At 36.2% G+C, this 27,689-nt stretch overlaps 1 pseudogene; it reads left to right on the top strand.

Annotated features, from left to right (window-relative positions):
- Positions 1-17,798: 17,798 nt before the first annotated feature.
- LOC136201670 (5S ribosomal RNA) lies at positions 17,799-17,917 on the top strand (annotated as a pseudogene).
- The last annotated feature ends 9,772 nt before the right edge of the window (positions 17,918-27,689 follow it).

The following is a 27,689-nucleotide window of genomic DNA, read 5'->3' as shown; positions in this document are numbered from 1 at the left end:
AAGAGGGAAAGACCCAACTTAGGAATATTAATTCACTTCTTCGTATAAAAAGGATAGGAACAGTTGTTCGTTAGGCACATGGTTAGGCCTGTGTTTGTTTATTTTGATTGCATCTTTTACTTACATGTTTGATATCTCTGTTTATGAATTAAGTCACGATCACTCTTCAGAATTTACATCTAACACTTAAGGTAACTTATTCTTCCTATTCGAGTGCAATCCCTGTGGAATACGACACTTGGTCTTGCCAATATTACACACGATCTAGTACACTTGCTAGTGTCCCTATTCCCTACACCATAGGCCGACCCATATATCTTTTCAATTAGTCCCCCTATGCAGTACGTTATCGAACCATTGTATGTAGGGATGTAAACGGGGCAGGGCAAGCGGGGATTGGAGTTCCCATCCCTGTTCCCCGACTAAACGGGGAATCCCCATACTCGCCCCGCGAAACAAACAAGGACAAAATTCATCCCCGTTCCCGCCCTGTAGGGAATCCCGGTTTACCCATTTAAAGTTTAAAAGAATATATGAAAAAAGAAATGAATGAAAAGAATAGAGAAAAAAAGAATGAAAATAAGAGAATATGATGAACAAATAGATATAGTGTGAAATAGAGGTAAATCATTTGGATCAGATTAATCATAGATTCAAGTTTTTCTAAGCGTATTTTTTATTTTCTATGATTAATAATATGTTATTGGATCAGACCTCATTCAATTCGACTTGGATGTCCTTATACAGAGGGTCTGAAGCTGGGCCTGACCTGGACGAGCCCATGGTTGGACGTGTACTTGGCTGTTGAGTTTTGTGTACTTGGCCCATATGTCTAATCAATTAGTCCCTCCTACGGAGTACGTTGCCGAACCATTGTATGCGAGGTCGATGTGTGGTGTTTTCCGAGTGAAGACGTCGGGTTCTAGTAATGAACTAGTTGGGAGGTGGTCTGATAGCGGACTGATGGAGATGAATACGGAGTGGTGTGAAGGTTTCCAAAGGACGTTGAGTGGTCAGTACGATTTGTGGGAGTCCGTTCGATTTGTATTTATATAATTTATTATAGAAATTATAGAAATAAAAATGTAATATAAGTATTATGAAGATAGTTATTTTTTTTAACCAATTATGAAGATAGTCTAAATAATTAAGTAAATTAAATCATAGGAAAAAATTGAGGGCAGACAAATTATGGAAATTAATTGTAATGAATGAGTAATAATTTAAATTAGAAAATTAAATAGGTTTCAGAGAAATTAGAAATAGTCATATTAAAGGGTGGTTTGTTTTACCTACCGTTTGCTGTTGATGTTTGATGTTTGCTATTTGCTGTTACGGTTTGTTGTTTGCTATTAGAAAAAACTGATTTTCTAAAAAGCAAGGATTCTCTGCTTTTGTGAAATACTACTTTTCAGATGTAAAAAGCAAACATGTGGTAACTAACCAAACATCTAAAACTCTTCATTTTGAAGTGAAAATGCAAACAGAAGTATGAAAAGGAGCAACCAAACACTTATAAAATCAATGATAAGGTGCAAAAACACCATTAACGTTATAGTCAGGAATAATTTTAATCGTAATATCTAAAGTTATGCAATTTTACCCCTAACATTGACAACCATGAGCAATTTTACCTCTAACGTTGACAAGTTTAGTCAATTTGATAAATAATTCATCAAAATATCTTCTCAGTCATGAATCTTGTCATCTAAACTTCACATGTGCGTCATTTTATCACTTATTAGTAGCAGGTCACAAACATATGATTAGACGTGGAAAAAAATTAGAAAAATATATTGTCTTTCGCATGCGTTGGAAAAAAAATTCAAATATTTCACCGAATTTATAAATATTAATCTCTTTTTGATCGAAATAAATATTAATCTCCAATTCTACTATTATATCACAAAAAACACGAAATCTTTTTCTAGAATAAAAATACCCTTAACATTTACAGCTAGGAGCAATTTTATCCTTAAAGTCTAAAATGGTGCGATTTTACTCCTAATTAGGCAGTCAAAAGCAAATTTACTCCTAATGTTGGCAAGTTGACTCAATTTTAGACATTATTATAAAACACAGCTATTTTGTTTCTTATTCTTCACCAATTGCATATCAGTTGGTTCTAAAAAAAATCATATTTTTTGTGATTTAATAATAGGATTGAAGATTAATATTTATAAATTCGGTGAAATATTTGAATTTTTTTGTCGAGCTCGTATAAAAGACTGTATTTTTTTCAATTTTTTTTTACGTCTAATTATATGTTTGTGATCTGTTACTAATTGACATGCCCACGTGTCCAAGTACCCGCCCGGCCTGTCCAGGCCCATGTCTCTTGGGTTGGGGTTGGAAAATGAAAATTAATGTTAGGCCCAACCCGACCCAGTCCACTAAAGTCCGCCTATTTTTTGGACGGGCTTGAGACTGATGAAAATAGCATGGGTCGACCCAGCCCGACCCGATTTATTAATATTAATTAGCAAATTTATATATTTATAATTAAATGTTTATTTTTAAGAATAAATTTTATTTTTTATAATAAGAAAATTTGTATATGTTTTTAGTGGGTTTATATGGGTTAGGTTTAGGATTTGATTCTTAAGTCCGGGTCTATCTAAATTAATCATGGGTTGGACTTAGGGGTGGGAAAAAAACCAGACACAGGAGAGTAGGAGAAGGGTGTACAAGGAGTTCTCCCGCACAGGGCCACAAATTTAAGAGGGCCCAGTTTTTTTTTATTATACAAATCTAAATAAATGATTATTATTAATTATTATGTGAAAAATTAAGTAAATGTTAACGTATCCAGAAAATTAACGCTCTAAGAGTCTTAAGGGGCCCAATTTTTATTATTATTATTATACAATATCTAATTTAATTATTTTTATTATATTTAGTATGTTAAAAATCAAGTTAAAAAGTATTTTGGTGTTTCATTTTGTAGAAACATTATTTTTTTTAATAAATAAGGCCTAATTTTTTTGTTCATTTAGCACAGGGCCCCAAAAATGTTTAAACGGCCCTGACCAGACAAACCGGTAACCGAACTGAAAACTGGTAAGCCGAACCAAAAAAGGTGGTTAACCAAACCGACGGTTTTCCTTTAGGGTTGAAAAAATAGTCTGGTTTGGTTTTCGGTTCGGTTTCGATTTGAAATGTACAAAAACCGCGGTTAACAGTTAACCGAACCGTTTAATATATATATACTTAAAAAATATATTTATTTATTTTCTTTGTCAATACAAACAAAATACATACATAAAATACTAATTATATACTATCCAGTACTTACGTTTGAATTTTGAACTTTTATATGAATTCATTTCGTTTGTATATTTGAAACTATGTGTATTTTAATATTGTTTAAAAATTTAGGTTTGGGTAAAAATTATGATTAACCGTTGATTTTTGGTTAACCAGTGAGAAATGGTTAAAAATCGTTAACCGAAAAACCTAACCGAAAGTAATGGTTAACCGATAAGTATAGACCGGTTTCGGTTTGGATGGCTAAAAACCGTTGATAATGGTTCGGTCAATTTCTAGACCCAATGGACCAGTTAACCGAACCGTACCCATCATTTTTATATAAAAAAAACCCGTTAAGTCCGACCCATGGACATATCTAGTTATTAATAAGTGATAAAATGATGCAAATGTGAAGTGTCGATAATAAGATTCATGACCGATAATGTAGTTTGATGAATCATTTCTTAAATTGACTCAATTTGTCAATATTAGGATAAAATTGCTCTTGATTACCAATGGTAGGGATAAAATTATATATTTTAAACGTTAAGAATAAAATTACTCCTGACTATAAACGTTAATGAGCGATTTTTCACCTTATCAACAATAAATATTGCTTTATATATATAAAAGAAATGGACAATGCATACGACATGGTATGACATTTTGTCAAAGATAGATGCAATTTTCTCTGCTATTATTGTCTTGTATAATTAAAGGAAAAATAAAATAATATAAAAGGAAGATTTTTGCACCTAAAAATAAATAAATTAAAATACAGTTTTGCACTAAAATCATTACTGACATTTGTTTGCAATTTTAATTAAATATATTTTTCCTTATCCCATATTTTTTTAATCTTATCCATGCATATAAATATATTATTTACAAGGTTAAAGTACAAAAATATCTTACTTCCTAATAATTTTATCTTTAATGTCATGAATGGTATAATTGAAGAGTTAACATTTTGATATGGATGAGAAGACAAAATCAGGCAATACTCCATTTGCTTCTTATTTCAAGCTCAGTGCAGATCTATCTTCAGAAAGTGATGAAGAATAAGAATATATGTCAAACGTTCCATATGCAAATGCAGTTGGTAGCTTGATGTATGCGATGGTGTGTATGAGGCCCGACATTTCACAAGCAGTTAGAATTGTGAGTAGATATATGTATAATCTTGGTAAAAGACATTGGCAAGCTGTGCAATGGATTCTATGGTATATCCAACATAACATATTGTGGATGTTGGTTTGATGTTTGAGCGGGATGAGAACTCGGCCAATACGTAGTAGGATATTACGATTCTGACTATGCTAGTGATTTGGATAACTGACGGTCAACTACTGGTTATTTGTTCACAATAGCAAATGCACTAGTTAGTTGGAGGTCTAGTGTACAGTCGGTAGTTGCTCTGTCTACGACGAAACAGAGGTTGTTAAGGAGGCAATTTGGCTTCACAGGTTGGTCAGAAGTGGTCACAGTGCATTGTCACAGTCGGAGTGCTATTTATTTAGCAAAGAACCAATTCTATCATGCAAGGACGAAGCATGTCAATATTCATTATCATTTTGTAAGGAAAATTCTTGAAGCGGGACAAATACAACTTTAGAAGATTCCTATCACTGACAATCATGTATATATGGCAACGAAAGTGGTAACATTAATCAAGTTTCAACATTGTCTGGACTTGATTAATGTCATCTCTACTTTAAATTGCATTTTGGAGACATTACTGAGTATGGAAAAGGATAGACAGATAATTTGGTTGGGTTTCCTGGAAGATCGCCAATGTGGAGATTGTAAAAAATTGGCTCTCTTTTAGGAATCACACATTGGAAGCCAAGAGGGAAGAAGAGAAAAATGTGATGTATATATGTTGTTATCCCACATTGAAAAATCATAATTTAGTAAAGCTTTTCTAATGCTATATATTCGGCTTTGGGTTCTACGCTTAAAGTATCATACAACAAGCCTTTTCTCATTCTAAGGCGTAGTTGATTTCTCTTTCTTTCTCTATTGTAATATTTGCTCATTTGAAATATTATTCGGTAGTGTCCCGAGATGTAGGCAATATTGGCCGAATCTCGTTAAATTCTGTTGTTTTCTCTATTTGTTTTATGCTTTAGCTTTCAATTTGCTAGTCATTACTGCAACAGTTACAGATATACATGTTTTTCTATATTAAATAATTTTACATTATTCTTTTTAAATAGTATAATACAAATTTTAATTGAATTTATATAATAATTTATTAATTATTAAATATAAAATATAAAAATACAAATTGATATAACCTGTATATACTTAGTTAATCCTTTACCTCACCCTTAACAGTTACAGTCTCCGCCTCACTCCTAACAGTTAATAAAAGTTCTCTAGCTAAAACTACATTCTTAAACGTGAATTATGGTCTTTGAAGGTAACTTCTGTTGAAACACCTTTCCACATGATTTTGATTTGACAAATTGTTTAAGTAAAATTAAATATATTCTAAACACACTAAGTTTAAATGCTTTGATTTATTCTACTAATGTGTTTGTTCAATGTTGAGTTAAAATTGTTTATAAGACACAAAATTAAAAGGCCCAAGGCCCAATACGGAAGTGAAAAGCCCAAGTCAAACAGTTCAAAGATCACTCGGCTCGCGTATGTCAAAACGCTGTCGTTATGTACAAAACGCAGCTCAACGGAAGAAGGATCTAGAAGACCTTCGTGGAACAACTTCGGGACGAAGCTGCTGAGTTGATTCGACAAACAGTACAAGACAGCAGCTGAGCAAGAACAACTTCCAGACAAAGTGTTTCCACTTTGGGTAAAGTTCAGAAGACACAGAATGCTGTCTAGTTGACCTTACCATAAATGGAGAGACATTCTACCGAGCTGACCAAAAGCTGACCGATGGCAGAAAATACTCAAATCTGATTGGCCGAGAGCTCTGAGCAAGACAGGATGACAACGACAGGAAGCCGTTTCCCTCCAACGGTTATTTTGAAATTCGAAATGACTATTGTCTCAGATGTCTCTATAAATAGAGCCCTTCAGTCACTTCATAACTTGACAGAACTTGATCAAGCCATTACGCTGACAAAAATCCTACGCAAAGTTCTGCAAGAAAAAAAGCAAAGCAATCTTACACCAAATTTCATATCATTTGTGTAAAAGTCTAGAGTGATTATTCAATCATCTAAGGTGTCTTAGCAATTGTTGTTTAGGACAAACACTTATCGTTTCTAGAGATTAGAAAGGAGAGGCTGAGTACTCGGTTATAGTACTCAGCGTGAGATTAGGATTGAGTAGAGGTATAGAGGAAGGTACTCTTGTCATACTCAGTTTCTAAGTTGTAAAAGGTTTGAGGCTCTACCTTTAAAGAGCTCAGTAGAGGATTCGAAAGCTCGGAACGTGTTCCGCGGACAAGACGTAGGCTTAGAGGCCGAACCTGGATAAATCTGCTGAGTAACATCTTTCTAACCTTAAACTCCTTAATATATAAATTGCTTGCTTAAAACAAAACTGATCTAGTAAAGAGATCACGCTGAGTTGTGCATACTGAGTATCTGAGTTCAGGAATAGACTCTAAGTGCTATCTCCTGACTTAACGAAAGAAGCTGACTTAGTCACCAGTTGACTAAGCTAGTGTCTTAATTCACTCAGCGCGCTGTCCAAATCCTTTTAGAGAAAAAGAAGTCAGACTTAACGGCAAAAAGTTTAAATAGTTCCTAACCCCCCCTTGGAACTATACTTGTAATGTTATAAGGGACCAACAAGTGGTATCAGAGCTTAAAAGCTCATTATTAAAGGTTTAACTACCTTGAGCTGATCCCCACTATGTCTGAAAACAGCACTCGGTTTCTCCCAGGAAACCAGACAACTCAGATCTTACCTGAGGGGCTGTCCATTACTCGGCCTCCCCTATTCTTTGGGTCTAACTATACCTTCTGGAAGAATAGGATAAAAAATTTCATTCATGCTACAAACATGAGTGCATGGCTATCCATAGTCCAAGGCCCGTTTGTACCTGTCGAAGTTGTGGCTGGCCAAACAGTTGTTAAAGCTGAGGCCAAATGGACAGAGGATGATCTCAAGAAGCTACAAAATCACGCTTCGGCTATTAACATGCTTCACTGTGCGCTCGATGCTGCAGAATATAATAAAATCTCAGGTTGTGAGTCGGTGCAAGAGATCTGGAAGAAGCTGGAGGTCACCTACGAAGGAACCAACAAAGTAAAGGAGTCCAAGGTGAACCAGCAGATGAGACTATACGAGCTGTTCGAAATGAACGATGGTGAAGAAATCTCTGACATGAATGCAAGATTTACAAACATCATCAATGAGCTCAAGAGACTTGGGAAAATCTTCACTGAGGAAGAACAAGTCAAGAAGGTTCTAAGAAGTCTTCCTAAAAATTGGCAAGCAAAGAAGACTGCTGTCGAGGAAGCTCAAGACTTAACCACCTACAAATATGATGAACTCATCGGCTCACTGCTGACCCATGAGATATCTATGAAGAACTTCGAGGTGAAGGAAAATTCTGAGGACAAGAAGCAAAAGTCTCTTGTCATGAAAGCTGACTCCACTGATGGGAGCTCAGCAGACGATGAGGAGATGGTCATGTTCACCAGGAGGATGAAAAGGCTGTTCAGAAAGAATGACAAACATTCTAAGAAGCCTTACAAGAAGTTTGATAAGTATAATGCTGAGTCCAGCGACAGCAAATACAAGAAAGACAGCTCAAAGCCCATAACATGCTTTGAATATCATCAAACTGGCCATATCAAGTCCAGCTGCCCAAAGCTGAGGAAAGATAGAAAGAACGGCAAAAAGGCAATGGTGGCAACATGGAGCGACAGTGATGAGTCTTCATCATCAGAAGCTGATGCCACTGAGTCAGCAAAGATTTGCTTCATGGCTGACGAACTTGCTGAGCCATGCGTCTCTGAACATGCTGACCCCTCCATTGCATCTGACGATGAGGAGCAATCAAATGAGGTAATATCACTTGCCCAACTCAGAAACGAAATTGTTAATGCCCTGAGTGACCTCTACACACTTGTCAAAAAGTGTAATAAGAAAGTTAGAGCACTCAGCAGGCGTTGTGACGAAGTTGAAGAGGTCAAGCTGAGTGACCTCAGATTCCTTCTTCAGGACAACTCAACTTTGCATGATAATATGGAGATCATGCATAAGTTTGTCTCTGAAGTCCAATCAGATTCTAAGAAACTGAGAAAGGACGTCACAACTATTCAGAACCAACTTAAGGTTCCAAACAAAAGAAATATTCCTCTGAATGCTCAGTACCAAAGTACTGGTCAGCAGAGATGGAATCCCTAGCGGAATGTCCAGTGTGACTTCTGTGGGAAGAAAGGACACACCACAAAGGTGTGCTGGCATACTCAGCACTGGGGTGCTGACCAGTCAGTGAGACATCCTAAACAGAAGGTCAGCTGTGACTTCTGTGGAAAGAGAGGACACACCACTAAGGTGTGCTGGCACGCTCAGCACTGGGGTGCTGACCAGTCAGTGAAATATCCTAAACAGAAGGTCAGCTGTGACTTCTGTGGAAAGAATGGCCATACTGTCCATGTATGCCGCCATAAGATAAAATATGATGCTTTACCTGTTGAACCTAACAAGCAAGGACCCAAAAAGAATTGGGTACCTAAAAGTAACTAGTTACAATGCAGGTAAGCCTGAGGTGTGCTGAGAAGTCAAAGATGTGGTATATTGACAGCGCATGCTCGAGGCACATGACTGGTGATGAAACTCAGTTCATCACGTTTGAGCGTAAACGAGGAGGAAGCGTAAGTTTTGGAGACAACAAAAAGGGTAAGATAGTAAGGTCAGGAACCATCGGAGGTAATCCTACTATTGAGTCAGTCTCCCTAGTCAGCGGACTCAAATATAACTTACTCAGCGTAGCTCAGCTATGTGACAATGGGAGAAAAGTTATATTTGATGCTACTGGATGTAAAATATATGAGGGAAAAACAAATGAGTTAATTTTAACTGCCCTTCGGATTGATAATGTCTTTATGCTAAACTTAGAGAAAAAGTTTTTAAAAACTGTATGCTTAGTTTCAAAGGAAGAAAATTCATGGCTATGGCACAGGAGACTTGGGCATGTCAGCATGGACCTCCTGGCCAAATTAGCAAGAAAGCAATTAGTTGAGGGACTGCCAGAACTTAGATTTGAAAAAGATCAACTATGCCACGCCTGCCAAGCTGGAAAACAAACCAAACAATCTTTTCATAGCAAAAACATTGTCTCAACTAAGCGTCCGTTAGAACTACTACACTTGGATCTCTTCGGTCTAGTCCAGCCGCTGAGTCTGGGTGGAAGAAGATTTTCCTTGGTCATTATAGATGACTTCTCTCGGTACACTTGGGTCATCTTGCTGAGTAGCAAGGATGAGACCTTTGAGACATTTTCAAACTTGTTTAGAAAACTTGAAAATGATAAAGACCTAAAATTGGCTCACATCCGTAGTGATAATGGTGGAGAATTCAAAAACCAACAGTTTGTTGAATTCTGTGAAGCCAGCGGCATTGACCATAACTTTTCTGCTCCTAGAACGCCTCAACAAAATGGGGTTGTTGAAAGGAAAAACAGAACACTGGTTGAAATAGCCAGGACAATGCTGAGTGAGCATAGGCTTCCAAAGTATTTTTGGGGAGAGGCTGTTAACACAGCGTGCTATATTCTTAATAGGGCTCTTGTTAGACCTATACTAAAGAAAACCCCCTATGAACTTTGGAAAGGACGAAAGCCCAACATTGGATACTTTCGTGCCTTTGGCTGTAAATGTTTTATTTTAAACACCAAAGATAGCCTATCTAAGTTTGACTCAAAAGCTGATGAAGCTATCTTTTTAGGCTACTCAACAAACAACAAAGCATACAAAGTTTTTAATAAACGAACTCAAGTTTTAGAAGAGTCAATACATGTTGAGTTCGACGAAACTAACCCTGCAGGAAGATATCTGGCGCTGACCGAGGATGATCCACACTCAGTACCCGCTGATCAAGATACAGCCGCTGAGTCATTCCCTCAAGGGCTGACCAAAGGTAAAAGTGAACCTCAAATTGTTTTCACTGACCAATCTACACCTGCAGAGATTGTTGAAACACAGACAGCACAAGACATAAATCTACCAAAGGAGATAAGAATTCCAAGAGGGCACTCAGAGAGTGCAATCCTTGATGCCGCTGAGAATACCCTGATGACAAGGAATCAACTCAGGAGGTACCTCAGCAACGTAGCCTTCGTCTCAGTTCAGGAACCTAAGAACTTCACTGATGCTGAGGAAGATGAATTCTAGATGAGTGCAATGCAAGAGGAACTTGACCAATTCAGAAGAAACAATGTATGGGAGCTAGTGCCACATCCAAAGAGTCAGAAGACCATTAGAACAAGATGGGTCTTCCGCAACAAGCTGGATGAGCAAGGAAACGTAGTCAGGAACAAAGCAAGGCTTGTAGCTCAGGGCTACAGTCAGCAAGAAGGTATTGACTACGGTGAGACCTTTGCCCCAGTGGCAAGGCTAGAGGCTATTAGAATTTTATGTGCATATGCATCTTACATGAACTTTAAACTATTTCAAATGGATGTTAAGAGTGCATTCCTTAATGGAGTTATAAACGAGGAAGTTTATGTTAATCAACCTCCAGGGTTTGAGGATCCTAAATTCCCAAACCACATTTATAAACTCAAAAAGGCTCTGTACGGCCTCAAGCAAGCACCACATGCTTGGTATGAGAGGCTGACCAGTTTTCTGCTGACTAGAAATTATGTCAGAGGCAAAGCTGATACAACCTTATTCATTAAGAGAAAGGGTAAAGATACCCTGCTGGCTCAAATCTATGTTGATGATATTATATTTGGTGCAACTAACGAGTCAATGTGTAAGGAATTTAGCAATCAAATGCAAACTGAGTTTGAAATGTCAATGATGGGAGAACTCAACTTCTTCCTTGGACTTCAAATTAAACAAGGCAAAAATGGCATCTTCATCAGTCAAGCTAAATATGCCAAGGAGATATTGAAGAAATATGAACTTGAAAATTGCAAGCCAATATCCACTCCTATGGGCACTGACACTGTCCTATGCGCTGACGAGAATGGTAAGTCAGTAGACAGCAAATTATATCGAGGTATGAAAGGCTCTCTACTTTACTTAACAGCGAGTAGACCAGAGATTCAGTTCTCAGTATGCTACTGTGCTAGATATCAATCTAACCCTAAGGAATCTCATTACATAGCTGTAAAAAGAATCCTTAGATATTTGCAAAGCTCAGTGAATGCAGGTTTATGGTATCCCAATACTCATGATTTTACACTCGTTGGATACACTGACGCTGACTATGGACGGGACAAGATTGAACGAAAAAGCACCTCTGGAGGATGTCACTTCTTAGGGAGCTGTCTTGTATCCTGGTTCAGCAAGAAGCAAGCGTCAGTAGCCTTGTCTACCACTGAAGCTGAGTACATTGCTGCTGGCCGCTATGCTACTCAAGTCCTATGGATCAAGCAACAGCTGGAAGACTATGGTGTTCAAACAAAGACAATTGAGGTCAGATGTGACAACAAAAGTGCAATTGATCTATCAAAGAATCCAATCCAGCACAGCAGGATGAAGCATGTCAGCATTCGACATCACTTCATTAGAGACCATGTACTCAAAGGTGAGATCAAGCTGACCTTTGTCCCAACGGATGAGCAGCTTGCCGATATCTTCACAAAGCCACTGGCTCGTGAGCAGTTCAGCATACTGAGAGAAGCCATTGGTATGTTTAATCCTCTTCAGTAAAATTCAAATTCTTAACATACATTCATGCTGAGTGAATTAACATGCTGAGTGATTTATGCTATTACCTGCTGAGTGAAATATGTATACTGAGTGTTAATTGCTAAATAACTAAACTCAAATACTGAGCAACATAAAACTGACTACTCAGGATATCTAACGTTTAGAATTCTCACACTGAGTAAATGAAGCCGTTGCACTTAATGACTAGAGCACGCGAATAGCCACCTAGGATGACGTATGCACCGAATGTGTCATAAATGCCAGGATCATTGTCGGTTAACAATCCCGAGGCAAAACTAACACATGGATTCGATAAGATCCACTCTTCACCGCTATAAATAATGGGTAAATCCCCATTGTTTATTTTTTTTCCCCACTTACCAAATTCTCTGGTAAAGCACTCTCTCTCCCTCAAAACTCTCAAAGCTTCCCAATCTTTTTCTAAAACTATGACTAAGGTTTCCATTAACATCTCCGGTGCCGGTCACCCTAAGACCAGTTCCGATGAACCCTCAAGACAAGCTACTTCGCCTGAAACTACAAAGGTCACTACGCCGAGCAAAGGCAAAGCTGGCCAAGCCGCCTCATCTAAGGGAAAGCCGACTAAGGTCAGGACCTATTCTAAGGTCTTTGAGAATGTTCGTGAATGGAAAGTTGAGCCCTCAAGATGGGTCTCTGAAGCGTTTGTACAAACCGAGCAACCTTTTTGCGAATGGATTAAGCAAAATGGATGGACAGATCTGTTCTCCATAAGGAATGCCACCTACCCTGACCTAGTAAGGGAGTTCTACCACAACCTCCGTGTTGCTGACGATAACCAGGACTATCTGGTAACGGTGGTAAAGGAGAAAACCATCTTTGTAAACCCTACCTACCTTGCCAACCTGTTAAAACTAAAGAATGAGGGAACAAAGCTGAGGAGATCTGGGGAGCATGAAGGAACGGGGTACGATGCCACCTTTTGTAAACCTGCTGGCCACTCTGGAGAAATCTCCAGTACTTCGATGGGTCAGCACCAAAAGATGGCTCATTATATGCTGACTTACTACATCTACCCTGAGATCAACTGTACAACCTCAGCAACAAACTTTGAGCAGTGCTTCATATGGCACATGCTGACTTACAAGCCCATCAACATGCTAGTCTTTCTGATTGCTGGCTTCCAAAGGAGCACTGGTACGCTCAGGCTGGGTTCACTCATCACAAGAATCCTCATTGACCATTAAGTGGATCTTACTGATGAAGAGAGGACTCATGGATCTGAGATCACAAATGCTTCTCTCTTTGCCCTCAAGTTCAATCAACCCATTAAGAAAGGGAAAATTGTTGCTGTCCAGTCTGTCGAGACAACTGCTGTTCAGCCTGTTGAGGGGACTACTGTCCAAAAAGGGAAAAGGACTAAGGCTCCAGCTTCTCGCAAAAGAAAAGCTGTTGAGACCCCTTCCAAAGATGATGAGTCTCCAGCAAAAGAAGCTGAAGTCAGCTGAGAAACATCCTAGGCAAGTTGAGCCTGATACTGAGGACAGGATTGATGTTGGTGAGCAACCACTAAAGAAGAAGAAGTCTTCTTCACTAATCCCGATAGATGCTGTCCCCACTGACATCATCGTTCCTGGTGATTCTCATTACACTCAGTGTCAAGGAACTGATGCTGAGCATCAAGAGGAAGATGTACAACTGGATGACCAGTTCATCGCTCAAGTCGAAGAAGAGTTATATGAGGATGAAGAAGATGAGGAAGAAGAGAGTGGTCAGGATGACACTGAAGAGACAGCAAGTGCTGAGCCAACTCATATTGAGTGTGCTACTGAAGAAGAACATGCTGAACAAGCTGACCAGCCTAATGCTGATCAAGAAGAAAATTCTCCTTCCCATTCAGGCGAGTCTATCCAAGATGACGCTCCTCCGCGAAGAAGAAGATTAGTCAAGGCAAGTCAGGGAACTGTCATTGACCTACCAGTGCAACAGCCGACTAAAGATCCTTCTTCTCTAAAGCTGAAATTTTTCAGAAAACAAACATCCTCTACTCCACCGGCTTCTCTTGAAAAGCAAGCCTCTGTTTCTTCACCAAAGGAACACGCCGACTTGAATGCTTCAGCTAATTCTACAAGCCAAATGGAGCAAATTCTCGTTAATGCTGTTGCTACAAGCATTGTGCTGACTCAGGACATTCCTACTCCAGTCAGCACAGACAGCATTCGGATTACTTCTTCTCCCATCAACACTTCTGTCGATCAATCAGCTCTACCAGAAAATCCTGTGCAGAATGAAACCATAATTCCAGTCACTGACCACACTATCAACCTAACTCCTCTACCGACCGGTCATACTGAGGCAACTAGGCATCCTGAAGAAGAATCTCTTAGCTATTTAAATGCCACCGAGTCTGGTAGAAAAATCATCCACTCGGTGCAGGCTTTACTCAACGATCTTCCTTCACGTGATGAACCTACTGCTGGGTCAACCAACACTGACTCATCATAGCTATCCCAAGTTACTCAACTTCTAAATGAAGTTAAGGGACTCAAGGATTTGCTGAGTGTTATGGTCTCCATCCAAGCACAACAGCCCAAGCAGGATTCAATAACAAAGCTTGCTGAGCTTCATCTGACAATGGTTCAACACATCAACGCTCTTCAAGGGCAGATCCAAACATTCTCAGCTGCGAACTATCAGTACGCAACTTCGTCCGAAGTAAAGATGCTTTTTGCACAACTTCATGCTGAGCAGAACAAGACCAACAACCAGCTTGCATCATACTCTCAATGCTCAGTGGAGCAAATCGGCGAAGCTATCCGTCTGCTAAACCTGAATAAGCAAGAGATGGATACTGATCAAATGAAGCAAAATGAGATTCTGCTGACTACTCAACGGATTTTCACTCATATACGTCACAGCAATATCCAGCGCCAATATTACGACTCGGCTTTGCTGAAGACATTTCATCAGGCCTTTGCTGCCTTGACGGATACAATTACCTGGATAGGTAAATCTCAAGCTTATGTACTGAGTATGCTCAGCTCCGCTAACATCGGTATCCCTCAAGATATCATCGATGATGGAGTTGCTGTTTTCGACGGCGTAAATGAAAGCGCTGATAAGCTCAAGGAATTGTCCGCCACACTGACCAAAGCGGTCTTAACCGACGCTTTCAGAATTCCACCTCCTCCCGATGCTGACAAAATGGGGGAGAAAGAACCAGCTAGAACACGGCATGAGCCTAGTCAGTCTAAGCAAAAGAAAAAGAAATAGAAATAGGCTAGCTCAGTTTTTAATACTAAGTTTGTAGTCTTTATGTTTATGCTTATCTTTTGCTGTACACGCTGACTACTTCTAGTTTATAATACTTGCATCCTTTATCCAAATCTGAGTTATTTAATTTGATGCTGTGTATTATGTTATTATGTTTTGATATGCTAAGTTGTTTAAATGTTGACTTTAACTTGCATACTTATTAAACACTGTCTTCAGACCCATTGAACAAAAAGATTACTCAGCGCCCTCTGAATGATAATACCTTCCGCTTAATACTGAGTAAAGTAGAATATATTTCATGAAGCTGACCTATGTTTGAAAACTGACCTAAGACTCACTCAATTAAATCTAAGTCAGTAACTCAACCTTTACGGGGGAGTTTGCTAAGTTATATTAGGTCAACTATCATGGGGGAGCTCAATACTGAGTTCTTCGCTGAATGGTTTTGCCAACATCAAAATGGGGGAGTTTGTTGAAACACCTTTCCACATGATTTTGATTTGACAAAATTGTTTAAGTAAAATTAAATATATTCTAAACACACTAAGTTTAAATGTTTTGATTTATTCTACTAATGTGTTTGTTCAATGTTGAGTTAAAATTGTTTATAAGACACAAAAATTAAAAGGCCCAAGGCCCAATACGGAAGTGAAAAGCCCAAGTCAAACAGTTCAAAGATCACTCGGCCCGCGTGTCAAAACGCTGTCGTTATGTACAAAACGCAGCTCAGTGGAAGAAGGATCTAGAAGACCTTCGTGGAACAACTTCGGGACGAAGCTGCTGAGTTGATTCGACAAACAGTACAAGACAACAGCTGAGCAAGAACAACTTCCAGACAAAGTGTTTCCACTTTAGGTAAAGTTCAGAAGACACAGAATGCTGTCTAGTTGACCTTACCATAAATGGAGAGACATTCTGCCGAGCTGACCAAAAGCTGACCGAGGGCAGAAAATACTCAAATCTGATTGGCCGAGAGCTCTGAGCAAGACAGGATGACAACGACAGGAAGCCGTTTCCCTCCAACGGTTATTTTGAAATTCGAAATGACTATTGTCTCAGATGTCTCTATAAATAGAGCCCTTCAGTCACTTCATAACTTGACAGAACTTGATCAAGCCATTACGCTGACAAAAATCCTACGCAAAGTTCTGCAAGAAAAAAAGCAAAGCAATCTTACACCAAATTTCATATCATTTGTGTAAAAGTCTAGAGTGATTATTCAATCATCTAAGGTGTCTTAGCAATTGTTGTTTAGGACAAACACTTATCATTTCTAGAGATTAGAAAGGAGAGGCTGAGTACTCGGTTATAGTACTCAGCGTGAGATTAGGATTGAGTAGAGGTATAGAGGAAGGTACTCTTGTCATACTCAGTTTCTAAGCTGTAAAAGGTTTGAGGCTCTACCTTTAAAGAGCTCAGTAGAGGATTCGAAAGCTCGGAACGTGTTCCGGGGACAGGACGTAGGCTTAGAGGCCGAACCTGGATAAATCTGCTGAGTAACATCTTTCTAACCTTAAACTCCTTAATATATAAATTGCTTGCTTAAAACAAAACTGATCTAGTAAAGAGATCACGCTGAGTTGTGCATACTGAGTATCTGAGTTCAGGAATAGACTCTAAGTGCTATCTCCTGACTTAACGAAAGAAGCTGACTTAGTCACCAGTTGACTAAGCTAGTGTCTTAATTCACTCAGCGCGCTGTCCAAATCCTTTTAGAGAAAAAGAAGTCAGACTTAACGGCAAAAAGTTTAAATAGTTCCTAACCCCCCCCCCTTGGAACTATACTTGTAACGTTATAACGGACCAACAACTTCCACGTCTAAGGTTATAAACAGTTGTTCATTCAATGTTATAGGGGTTGATTTTTTGGAGAGACAGAGATAGAGCAATTATTACGTCTATTGTCTATTGACTTTAGCATCAGAGTGTTTGTGGGAAGAACATTCTTCCCACATTGTAACAGGTACATCGAAAAAGATCTAGGATCATCAACCGCTAACTTCAAAGAGTTTCAACCATCATCCAAAAGGAACGTGAACACCACCCTCAAGGAACATTCAACTGTCAACCTCAAAGAGTTTCAATCGTCATCCTCAATCTAAGTACATCGAGAAAGATCTAGGAACAGCAACTGTCAACCTAAAAAAGTTTCAACCATCACCCTCAAGGAACATTCAACTGTCAAACTCAAAGAGTTTCAACCATCATCCTCAAGGAACATCAGACGCAACCCTTGGGGAACACTCAACCGTCTCCTTAAGGTTTTAGTCTTCGTATTAAAACCTTCAACACCAAATTCATTAGGATTTCAACGAATAATATTTCCTTTACAAATTTTATTGTTTAGTTCGGACTACAACAACCAGTGAGTGTCACTTGGTGGCATTTACAGTTAGTCCCAAGCCCGGATAAAGGAGAAAAGTTGTGGTGGGTTTGTGGCGTCCAACGTAAAACTTAGCCACATCTTATAGACATGAACCAAAAGGGTGCGATCATACCAACACTAATGCACAAAATCCCATCAGAACTCTGTAGTTAAACATACTTGGCCGAGAGTAGGACTAAGATGAGTAACCTCTTGGGAAGTCTCTGTATTGCATCCCAAAATTTTAGTTCATGTTAGCCGAACCCAAATCATTTTTCGACTAAGACTTTGTTGTTCTTGTTGTTGTAGTTCGGGATACAACTGTAACACCCTGGTCCAATATCATGTAGATATTGTCCGCTCTGGTCCAATTCTAACACATTGGGTCTCACGGCTTTAAAACGCGTCTGCATGTATTGGATTCTCATCTTACTAATAAGCCCCAATCACTTCCTCTCCACTTTCAATGTGGGATTCAGTTCATTCTTGCCCCCATCGCCATCCCTTGGATCGCTCCTTGCTCAGGCCTTCTACCCCGGCGCCACCCACTCCAGACCGGGTCGTTACAGGCCCACCAGCTTCCGTCTGGTTCATCTCCGAACCACACATCATACGTGGAGAGTCGGCTCTGATACCAATTGTAACACCATGGTCCAGTACCATGTAGATATTGTCCGCTCTGGTCCAATTCTAACACATTGGGCCTCACGGCTTTAAAACGTGTCTGTATGTATTGGATTCTCATCTTACTAATAAGCTCCAATCACTTCCTCTCCACTTCCGATGTGGGATTCAGTTCATTCCTGCCCCCATCGCCATCCCTTACGGCCGCTCCTTGCTCAGGCCTTCTACCCCGACGCCACCCACTCCGGACCGGGTCATTACAACAAAAAAATCTAATTCTACAACTAATTCTCGATTAATTCTTGAAGGCACCCGCCCGACTATCTCCTAACGTCCTTTACAACTTTTTATATATATATATTATGAGATGAGATCAGGTGTGACACATTTCTTATGGTGTGACAAGGACCAATTTTATAATTAACCAAAAGGAGGTGGCAAATTTATAAATAACAGGAAAGAGAAAATTGTTTTATTTTTTTTCTTTAAAATGCATTTTCCCAACTTTTCCAACCTCGTTTTTCAAAAAATTTTATACCGTTGGACTCGTCTTAATTAAACGGTCATTTTAAGATCCATGAAACTCAAGTAAAAAAAAAATCCGGTGAACGGAATCCGGGTGGGCGTTTTTCGGCAAGCAAAAAAATGTCCAGAAAATTCTCAAAAAATTACAGAAAATGTAAACCATTATTCTAAGAAACTTTAATTCTTGGGTCGAAGCGAGATTTCTTACAGTTTAGTCCCAATAAAACTTTTTCCTTAATTTTATCCATTTTACATGCTTCAACAATTTGTTGGGTAAAAACTGCAAGGAATCTCGCTTTGAGCCAAGAATTAAAGTTTCTTAAAATAATGTTTTACATGTTTTGAAATTTTTTGATAATTTTCTGGACACATTTTTTTCCTATTTACGTTGTTCCAAATCAATGTACCATTTGTTCCAACATAATACTTATATTGTTCCAACAGAAAATTGTTTTATTTCTTTTCTTTAAAATACATTTTTCTGACATTTCTAACCTCGTTTTTCAAAAAATTTTATACTATTAGACTCGTCTAAATTAGACAGTCATTTTAAGATCCCTGAAGCTCAAGTAAAAAAATTCCGGTGGACGGAATTCGAGTTGGCGTTTTCTGGCAAAAAAAAAGTGCCCAGAAAATTCTAAAAAAATTCTAAAAAATGTAAAACATTATTCTAAGAAACTTTAATTCTTGGGTCGAAACGGGATTTCTTACGGTTTAGTCCCAATAAAACTTGTTCCTTAATTTTATCCATTTTACATGTTTCAACAATTTATTGGGTCAAAACTGTAAGGAATTTCACTTTGAGCCAAGAATTAAAGTTTCTTAAAATGATGTTTTACATGTTTTCGAATTTTTTGATAATTTTCTGGGCACGTTTTTTTGTCCTACTTACATTGTTCCAAATCAGTGTACTATTTATTCCAACATAATACTTGTATTGTTCCAACATAAAAATGTTTTATTTCTTTTCTTTAAAATACATTTTTCCGATATTTCTAACCTCGTTTTTCGAAAAATTTTATACTATTAGACTCGTCTAAATTAGACGGTCATTTTAAGATCCCTGAAGCTCAAGTAAAAAAAATTCCGGTGAACGGAATCTGGGTGGGCGTTTTCTTGGGAGAAACAAAGTGTCCAGAAAATTCTCAAAAAATTCGAGAAAATGTAAAACATTATTCTAAGAAACTTTAATTCTTGGGTCGAAGCGGGATTTCTTACGGTATAGTCCCAAGAAATTGTTGAAGCATGTAAAATGGATAAAATTAAGGAAAAAGTTTTATTGGGACTAAACCGTAAGAAATCCTATTTCGACCCAAGAATTAAAGTTTCTTAGAATAATGTTTTACATTTTCTGGAATGTTTTGATAATTTTCTGGGCACTTTTTTTCTCGCCGGAAAACGCCCACCCGGATTCCGTTCACCGGAATTTTTTTTACTTGAGCTTCAGGGATCTTAAAATGACCGTCTAATTTAGACGAGTCTAATAGTATAAAAAATTTCGAAAAACGATGTTAGAGATGTCGAGAAAATGTATTTTAAAGAAAAGAAATAAAACAATTTTCTCTATCATCTCTTTCATTTTATTTATCAATTTGTCACCTTGCCCTTTTTAATTATCATCAAAACTACGTAGTTTTGTTATGTCACACAATAAGCTACTTGTCACAACTTAAGCCCTTGTCACGCTGGATCTCACCCTTATATATTATATATATATATATATATATATAATAATTGAACCATCTTTGATGTCTCCTAATAATGCATATATAGTAAAAAAAATAATAGATTAGAAAAGAGGATCTTATCTAGTATTATCTTGTGATAAGTCCAAGAAACTTTGTCAAATACAAAGGCACATGCTTGAATTTTATGTTTTCCAATTGCTACAATACAAAGTGGTGGTCACCGTTCTGTCAATCGCTTTATTAAGTGCCTTGTAGGACACTTTGGCTCGTGGGTTCCATAATCTCATCAAACTCTAACTAATCAATCTTTATTATTTATTTAATATATCATCTAATATTGTAACATATAATCTAATATCATATGATAGGTATTATTTTGTTTTTGACAAAGTAAGTTTTACTTTGTTTTTTCTACCATTGGATGAGCTCACTTTGTCAAAGTTCATCACCATCCAATGATGGAAAAAACAAAATAAGACTTACTTTATCGAAAACAAAGTAAGCATAGTCTAACTCCTATATGATAAACTTTTTCATTTTAGTGTTCACTATAAAATTTAAAATGTCGAACTTGAAAAGTACCAGACATTTAATTTTTTATAAGTTCAACGCTAATTTTTTAAACTAAAATTTTAAATCCCTAAAATTAGATAATAATATTAAGGCTTAATATATTATTTGTCCCCTGAACTTGTCTAAAATGGTTGATTGGCCCTCTAAACTTTCAAACTATCTCGATAACTCTCTGAACTTGCATAAATTATAATCAATTGATCACTCGGTTGTAAAAAAGTAAGTTAAATGCAGAAGATATGTTGCACGCATCTTAAAAAAGTAAAACGACAAAGATCGGAGTAAGTGATTATAATATTAGAGAAAAAAATGTTTTATAGTTGAATAAGTAAGAAATTCTTTTTTAGCATGTTTTAATCTATTTTGTGAAGTATGTAATAACATTCTAAGGCACGTGTAACATATCTTTCGCATTTGACTTACTTTTTTACAACCGAATAATTAACTGATTACATTTTACGCAAGTTCATAGGCTAACTGAATATTTTATACAAGTTCAAAGGGCTATCGAAACACTTTGAAAGTTCAGGAGGCAAATGGTGTATTAAGCGTAATATTAACACTTCGGTTTAAAGGATAATTTTGACATTTTAATTAAGGGAGAAAAAAAAATTAAAATTGGATAATAACTTTTTTTAGCCTTTTATATGATAAAATTTTTCGTTTTAGTGTTGATTATCAAATTAAAAATGTCCAACATGAAAAGTACATACATATAATTTTCTTTAAGTTCAATGCTAATTTTTTAAATTAAAACCTCAAATCCCAAAAATTAGATAATAATATTAACATTTTGATTTAAAAGATAATTTTGACTTTTTAATTAAAAAAAAAAAATAAATTGGATAAAAACTTTATAATTTAAGGTGGAAAAAATAGAATTGGAGAGAAAATAAGAAAGTAGAGTTCGTTTCAAAAAAAAAAGTAGGGGTTGGATATGACTTTTTTAATTAAAAAAAAAAGGAAGTGGAGGCTCAAAGCGGGTACCACTTGTACATAGACAAGTTTTTGACACTATTCTTTAGACCTGACAATTTTCGTGTTCGTGTCGTATCAGGTTTCGGGTTCGTGTCAACACCTGAAACACGAATACGACACGAAAACTTTTCGTATCACAAAATCAGAACACGAACACGACCTTCTCTTGACACGGTAAACACGACACGACACGAATTTTTTACACAACCAATTAGATTGACACGACTTGATCTCCTAACACGACCTAACATGCTCAACACGACCTGTCTAACACGACTACACCTGGCAATTTTCGTGTTCGTGTCGTGTCAGGTTTCGGGTTCGTGTTATAAGGGTATATTTGTAATTAAATTTCGGGTCAGTTTCGTGTTTTCGGGTTGACACGAACACGACACAAAAATTAACGTGTCATTTCGTGTCGTGTCAACTTTCGTGTCGTGTCATAAAACCCTAACCACTAACACTAAAAAAGCGTGTCGTGTTCGTGTCGTGTCATCGGGTCATGTGTCGTTTTGCTGGGTCTACCATTCTTTAACCAACTAAGCTAAAGTATTCTTTTGTTTTGCTTCACGTTCAGGTTTATAAGTATAAATATTTTTCCTTTAGGGGCGCTGCTCAGGGTGGCACTACCCCTACTCAGGGATGGTGCTGGCGACCGGGGGGCTCCGAACCCTGTACTGTCTCCGCCCCTACAAATATTTACTAGTTACTAGAAACAACTAAACTTTACATACCATTAATTGTAAATAATAAAGAAAAAACTATAGTATGCAATGCTAAACATATCTTGTGCATCTCTCTCTCTCTCACACACACTTATAGTATAACGACCAGGTTGGAAGTGGATAATGCCAGGGTAGAAGATTCGAGCAAGAAACGTCCATAAAGAATGATAATGAGACAGGAATGAACTGAATTCCACATCACAAATGAAGAGAGAGTTTTACTCAGGTATATAATTAGTAGGACTATATGAGCGGTTCAGTGTTCGGTCTGATTTATAAACGAGCCGAGCTTGAGTACGGAGAAACTCGGCTTGAAAGCTCGTGAGGGGGCTCGGTTATAGGTTTATAAACAAGCTCGATTATAATGTTCATGAACACGCTCGTGAGCAAGCTTCATTTGATTATTTTTTAATAATAACATTTCTATAAGGGGAAAATGTAAAAACAACGTAATTTTGTATAAAATTTAGTTTTATAGGTTTCAAAACTATACAGTTTTATATTAAAAAAATCAAAACAATATAATTAACGAACATAATTAATGAATTGTTCACGAATGAATTTCATGAACTGAATTAACGAGCTACTCGTGAGCAAAACTCGTCAACAAATTTGCGAATAGCTCACAAATAGAATGTTGAGCTCAACCTCGTCAATTTTTTGATGAGCCGAGTTTGAACATATCATAGCTCGACTCGACTCGATTATACCTACTAATTAAGTACATTCTCATTATATATAGACTTGTTTTAAAGTCGTGAGCCCGAACAACAATAATTAATGATAATTGAAATTAAGACTAGGTTCTATGTAAGTTCTAGCATAGGGAATATCCTCTTAGGCTAGAGAACAAAATATGACAATGAATTTTGAAATAATGGAATTTCTCAATTATTGTTTTGCTTTAAATATTCCATTATGAAGTTTCCTTTTTGTCCCATCACTATAAAATTTCCATTTTTCTCCGTATGTCTAGTTCATGTTGATCATGTTGCAAGATTTTTTTTTCCACCTCTTACATCTTTTTTGTTATTGTGATTTTTTTTTCCCAATTGTTACATTTTTATCCGAAAAAAAATTAAGCTTTACCTTACATTAAATTTTTGTTTACTAAATTAATTAATTACGAATATCTAACTCAATTAAACAATGTTTATGTGTATTTGAAATTATTAAATTTTATAGTTTGAAATAAAAAAAAATTATAATTTTTTTATAGTCACATTATGCTATCAAACTGTGAAAAATACAAGTTTCAAACGTATATAAAATGAATAACACTTTGTTAACCAAGTTTTATATCGAAATGTGACTTTTGTTTTTATCATCACGGGCTTCATGTGACCAAAAATAACAGATAATGGACTTAAGGTATTTAAATAAAAGATCAATGGTTTAATGAATCAAAAAATAAAACATCAGACGCCTCATGATGCTTTTTTCATGGTGATTTATAGGTGCTGAATTGAAATGTTTTGAACATCTTTTCACAAAAAAAAAAGACTTCATATATAGTTTCTATAGAGTTTTTCTACATTTCTCGGCCGACCAATGGATGTTCAATCCCTCTAACACTCTCCTTGCATCAGTCTGCAAGTGGTGCAACATAAAATACATTATTTTAAGGTTAGTGGCGAAGTTATAAATAAATATTCAGAGATTAATGAATGAATATCTACGTTAGATTTTTGGATCAGATCTAGGGTTCCATCGATCCTTGGACCTTGGCGTCGAAGGTTTTTGACGACTTGCTTCATACTGCTGAAGAAGAGATTCAGTTGAATCATGACGAAGCCTCGACATCTCTTTGGATATCTAAGGTTTTTCAAAATGAGGAGACAGTTCTTGAGATTTCTGTGAGTAATGACGTCTTTAGCGTACAGGACTCTAGATCCTCTCTTTAGATCATCATGTATCAATACTGTGTTGAGATTCTTCTGATGCATTTCTTTTTCAAGTGAAAGTTCGGATGATGTAATGTTTGGTAGAACATTTTATAGAATCATGGTTGTCAATATGTTTGTTTACTTTTTTGCTTTTTAAGCTCAACTCGCATCACCTCTATCTGCATGGCATGTTTAACTCGAAGGATATTCATGGATTCTTGAACATAACCTATATTATATATAAACTTTTTTGTAATTTTATCCATGAATCGACTCTGATCATGATCCTAAACATACTTCAATCTTCTAGTCTAATGTTGGAGTGATGTGTAGCGGTTTCAGTAGATTATCACTTGCATCAACAAGGCCATAATTTCTGGCAGGAGTAGTTGAAGAAGTAGAAACGTCTAAAGTTGGTTGAATAACTAGTAGAATAAAAAAAACTACTCATCTGAGTCATAATGTGTGGTTCTTATCCACATTTACTGCACCATTTGATGCCTTCCAATCTACAATATGAGCTTGGTAGACTGCGTCCAGTACACTTGAGATCATATCAGTAAACTGTCAAAGAGGGGTCAGAGTACAACATCCTTTCTCTGATGCTTAAGTTAGTGGTGATAATGAGATGGATTATAATGACTAGAAAGTATAGTGAAGTAGAAGTTGTTGAGTACCTTATGCTCTATGCGTTTTTTGACATGTTTCCCCTTTCTATAAGTTGCCGCGTGTTTTAGGGATTACGAGCTTATCTTTCAAATCCATCCTTATGATTGGGACAAGTGTCCTTGGCGGTTATGTATTTTTGCATAAGACTCCTTATTAGTCCACGTCTCATTCTACTTTAGCTTATTTTATGATGTGATATCAGATTTCTCCCTCTAGAACTCTTTATGTGAAGGTCTTTAGGGCTTCATCTTTGCTCTTTTGGATTTTCTGTATGCTCAATGATGGGCCCAGAAGCTTGCGAAGCGCACTTTCTGCCAAATGGAGTTATTTTCACTTCCCTATGAACTCTTTGTCTTCCGCCGTTTTTGTAGATGTAATTATTACCTTGTTATCTTTCTTCAAGAACACCCTAGGGATAGATTATTTATTATTAACATGTCGCTCGTTAGGTTTCCCCTAGTTTGTGGATATAAATCTTAAAGAAAATATCTCTAGTTACTTCTGCTTGAACCGTCTTCTGCTTTTCATCTCTGTAAGTTCCTTTTCTTTCTTTCTCTCTTTTTACTGTTACGATTTTACTAGAGATTTTGGTCCGTGAGAACTCTCATAAAGTTTGTCTTGCCCTTTAACTTCTTTCTGAATTCTCTTCGTTTCATTCCAAACTGCACGAAATATGGTGTTTGGTTAGGTTTATACAACAACAACTTTTAGCCTTTTTTTTATAGAAACGATAACATTTTGGAATTTTTCACGAAAAAATCAATTTTGAAGCTTTTCATGACAAATTGTTTGTATTTATTCGATGTTCACAAAATTATCCTTCTTATTTTCACAAAACACATTTCTCATTTAACACTATTTATATCTCTATAATATTATTATCGAAAGAACAAGGTTTTACTTCGTTCAATAAATTATTATTTTTAATTATTATTTAGATTATTTTTATTAATTTTTATTTTTATAATTTAATTGTTGATTAATTTAAAATATATCCATATTAGATATTTTACATACTAACAACAACAGTTAATCACAATTTTACTATATACTAATAATTAATCAGGTGATAACAAACAACAAACAACTAATTACAACAATAAACAACTAACAACAATAGCAACCGCTATTAGCTAACAGTTGAATCAAAAAGATCTTAAATATTACTCTCTGTTCCACAATAGATGTCTTTTTAAAGATTTTTTTTGTTTCATAATACATGACGTTTTGATTTAATCCATGCACATTAATTAACTTTTACGAAATATACCCCCATTTAAATTGTTTTTTTACTTTAAAAATAAATAAAAATTAATTAGTGGATGAAATTAATACAAGAGTAACAAAGTCTTTAATTAAAATTAATTGTATTTCTTAAATTTCTATTTATTTATAGATTATTGAACATACAAATATTAATTAGGGTAATTGCAAATAACTACATTTTGGTTTGGCCGATTTGCAAATCGGTACTTATGGTGTATTACTTTTACAAACATAATCCTATGGTTGAAATTTTTTACATGTTTTTTACTTTACCAAATTTGACCGATAACGACTTCAAAATGAAAAATTTCAAGAATTAAAGTTATTTAGTATCATATCTACTATTGAACCATATTTGTAATTTTTCAAAATCATCATTTTTAGAGTTTTGTTATCTAAACATTATCTTTCTCCCTCATAAAAAAACATCTAAATGAATTCAAACCTAAAAAGTTGAAGAAAATTAAAATTTTTTAAAATATTATTTAACTCTTGAAAATTCTCATTTCGAGATAGTTATCGACCAAATTCTGATAAAGTGAATTCAAATATAAAATTTTGCAAACCACAAAATTGTGCTTGTAAAATTTTACAAACCATATGATTGAGTTTGCAAAAGAAATACCACAAATATCGCTCTGCAAATCAGTGAAACCATATATATTATAGTTATTTGTAATTAACCATGTTAGTTATGTGAGTGAATAGTAAAAGTTAGTCTTAGCCATGCATTTTTTAGATAACTTCTTTTTTAATTAAAAGTTTTCAAATTTTGAAAGTATCTTTGATTGGACAATTAAAAAGTAATTAAAGAGAAACACACCTTTTACTTTTCAAATTTTACTGTAACAAAAGATAAGATCAGCACCTACTCATCATTAATTAGCATTAATAATAATAATAATAATAATAATAATAATAATAATGTCATTGGCAAGAAAAGACAATTGTAAAACATGTCAAATTTTCAAACAAGCAATAAATTCTTCAAGAAAATCATAACAAAGTCAATCTCTATGAATTAATAATTACTCAATATATACGTAATTATAGTAATAATCTAGAAACCAGAGGAA

Source organism: Euphorbia lathyris, chromosome 7, assembly GCF_963576675.1.
Source record: "Euphorbia lathyris chromosome 7, ddEupLath1.1, whole genome shotgun sequence".
Lineage (NCBI taxonomy): Eukaryota > Viridiplantae > Streptophyta > Magnoliopsida > Malpighiales > Euphorbiaceae > Euphorbia > Euphorbia lathyris.
This window is presented reverse-complemented; position numbering and strand designations above follow the sequence as displayed.